Source organism: Etheostoma spectabile, chromosome 13 (genome assembly GCF_008692095.1).
Source record: "Etheostoma spectabile isolate EspeVRDwgs_2016 chromosome 13, UIUC_Espe_1.0, whole genome shotgun sequence".
Classification (NCBI taxonomy): domain Eukaryota; kingdom Metazoa; phylum Chordata; class Actinopteri; order Perciformes; family Percidae; genus Etheostoma; species Etheostoma spectabile.
Genome location: NC_045745.1, coordinates 26281668 through 26284646, shown reverse-complemented (window position 1 = coordinate 26284646; position 2979 = coordinate 26281668). Strand labels below are relative to the sequence as shown.

Sequence of the window (2979 nt, the reverse complement as noted above, 5' to 3'; positions counted from 1 at the left end):
GTGAGGCAGAAGTGCTAACCACTTAGCCACCGTGCTAAGCCACCTTCACGTTTAAGGGTAAATCCAAATTTTCTCCGTTTTCAGCTTCTCAATGTGATAATTTGGTTTTCATAAGATTGTTTAGGCCTACTTAATATCTTTTGGTATTGGACAGAAGACAAAAAAATGAGCCTTGGTTTTTATTGTGCTCACAACTCAGCTCATCATTCATTGTTATTGTTTAGTCCTTGTTTCAAACCGCATGTCTCCAGCACGTGTTCCCCCAAGAAATGTAATATTTCATACAAGTTTAAAACTTAAGTAAGACAAAGGTGTTTCTCTGCAGAGCTCAAAGTGTTTGAGTCTTCGAGGTCTTAGTGGAACACTTCCACATGGTGTCACTGTAGCACCGACTGTCCAAAATGACCTCTGGTGTGACCAACAGTTTGAAAGGCTCCGGCCATCACATATCCTGCTCCAGCAACTGTATAGTACACCAGTCAAGTGTAGATTGCTTATCAGAATGGAATATAATTTTAGTCAGTCTTAAACCAAATAATCATATTTTATTTTATAGATCATAAGAAATCCATTAGCTCCACATTGTTACTTGTTTTAGATTCTTACATTTCTAACTCTTGTATATGAGGTAATGGATTGTCAGTCCTTTGTATTGGTTTGTTTTTTAGATGAAAACAACACTGAATGCTGGAGGAGCCGACAAACTCCCAGAACACCTCCTGAACGCTGATGAACACACTGAGGTATGCTTGTTTTTAAGAAAACTGTTACTAACCCCTATCAACTAGTGCCTCTGTTTTTATTTCTCTTATCTCTTCAAGGCACACACCACCAACAAGGCAGGCTTCTCCTCCTCCCCGCCCCCGCCCCCAGACCCGAGCCACTGACCTGGTAACACACACAGCCATATGGTACGGCCATGGCAGCACTCCATACAGTAATTAGGGGGATGGTGCCGGACACTTGGCTCTGCTGCAGTGTAGGTTAAGCACCATGATCCCTCTTTTACCCTGAACATCATTAAGTAGTTTACCCAAATATTAAGGTATGTGTTTTAGAAGATACAGTGACTCTTGGGGAAGAAAAGGGGAACTGTGTTATTACGCTCCTGTGCTCCCATTGTTCTTTAGCAGGTTGATTGTTAGGGTCTCGACCCACACTGGCTGCGTTTGGGGAGTACACAGAGGTCTCTACAAATAAACAGACTGTCACACACACACACACACAGACACAGACAGACACACACACACACACACACACTGCCATTTTTACCTTTGCCCCTGAGTGCTTTTGAGCCTTTATCTCTTTCAGAAATGTCAATTTTAGCAGAGAGAAATGAGGCTTTAAATGAACACATTATATTATCTTGTTGTTGTGATTACTTCTGTTTGCATTAATATAATACCATAAGAAAGATAACGAAATCTCTTGAGGTGACTGTCTTGATTCAATCAGTATCGTGTAATGTTATTATATGAGGGTCTTGAGTCCTTGATTTAGCACACTGTTAAATGTACAGTCTTGCCTCTGAAGCATTTTGAATGCTCAGCTTAAGACCCAGAGAGCTCTCCCCTCGGCCGCTGCTGTCCATCGCTGCCTCAACCTCTCTCTGACAAGGAGATGAGGAGGGGGGAGGAGAAGAGAGAGTCCGGGTAAAACTGTGCGTGTGTGTGTGTGAGAGAGAGAGAGAGAGACAGACAGAGAGGAGAAAGAGGGGGTTGGCTCTAGTGTGATGTGAATGGAATAGAATCAGCGCGAGAGGGAGAAAGAGGGAGGAGGACGGCACAAATCAACCTGTCTCTTGACTTCAACAACAGAATAGAGGAGCCGGTAGACAGAGATCGGGAAGTGTGCGTGTTGTTTTATTTTTATTTTTGGAGAGAGGAAGAGAACGGCAGACAGGAGGAACTGAAGGAGGAGGAGAAAGAGCCTCACCGTGGAGATAGATAGCAGAAAAATGCTGTCATGGGGAGAGAAGGGGAGGGAGTCGCTAGAGAGGAACAGGATGAAACAAGGCAGGGTCGAGCAGAGCTGAAATGTGGAGGTAAGCCTTTTCTTTCTCTATTGAGGTTATGGAGAATTCACATTCCAGCCTCCCTGTGTTCTCTTTCTGATGATAATGAATTCAGATAGATGGATCCACACCGTGTATGTCACATACCTCTGTATAGGCATGCATATGCCCTCATACTCACAATCCAACCAGAGACAATGTATGAGCGCAATAGAGGATATGAAATAATGGCTTGGCATTATCATACCACCACCCAGCTTGTCCTCTATCTGCCTCTCTGCCCATTGTGTTGTTGTCAGCTCTTTAAAAATTAATTTTACCCAGTGAGCTCTGTGCATGCCATTTACACGCGACATTGTAGGTTTGAATCCAGCTCGCAACCTTTGTCGCATTTCATCTCCAGATTCCCCCTCCCTCCCCTCCTCCTCTCCCGACACTAGCCCCCCTATCATCTTTCCTGTCTCTCTCCATTGTGCACCCTCCAATGAGGCAGGATTGTCTTAAAAATGATGTTGTGACATTGTCAAGGAGCCACTGTGAAACCTTGCTGTAGAGCGCTTGTGGCTGCAGGACTCAGAGATGAGGGCAAGGTGGAGGGACACAGAGAATGAAAGAGAGACAGAAAGAAGATGCAGGAACAAAAAGAGGAGCAGGTTTTTTTTGTGAATACATATTTTCAAAGATTAAAATGAGGCATGTGGCGTGTGGGGGATTTGTGTGGATGAAGAGCATTGTAACACTAATGCTTGTGATGATGATGGAATGGAGAACCACAACCGGAATTGGGGTGTTGTTTTCAAGGTGGCAGAGAAAAGGAGGGATGCAGGAGTCAGCCTCCTCCCCCCTCCTCACCACCCCCTGTACTCTCCAGTTTAGGATGGGGCTGTGTGTCAACGAGACGTTAGGGTTTCAGGGGAGGGATAAGGCTGCTGAAGGGAAAGAAAGGCAGGGATGGAGAACTGGAG

The 2979-nt window shown here is 44.7% G+C and overlaps 1 protein-coding gene across 5 annotated transcripts in view; it reads left to right on the top strand.

The window, feature by feature from the left end:
* Window positions 1-1688: 1688 nt before the first annotated feature.
* Window positions 1689-2979, top strand: part of sipa1 (signal-induced proliferation-associated 1) — a 33724-nt gene continuing 32433 nt past the window's right edge. For all 5 annotated transcript variants that reach the window (XM_032532914.1, XM_032532909.1, XM_032532910.1 and 2 more), the window contains exon 1: window positions 1689-2044. The gene's annotated coding sequence lies outside the window, so the exon portion shown is untranslated. The remainder of the gene's footprint in view (window positions 2045-2979) is intronic.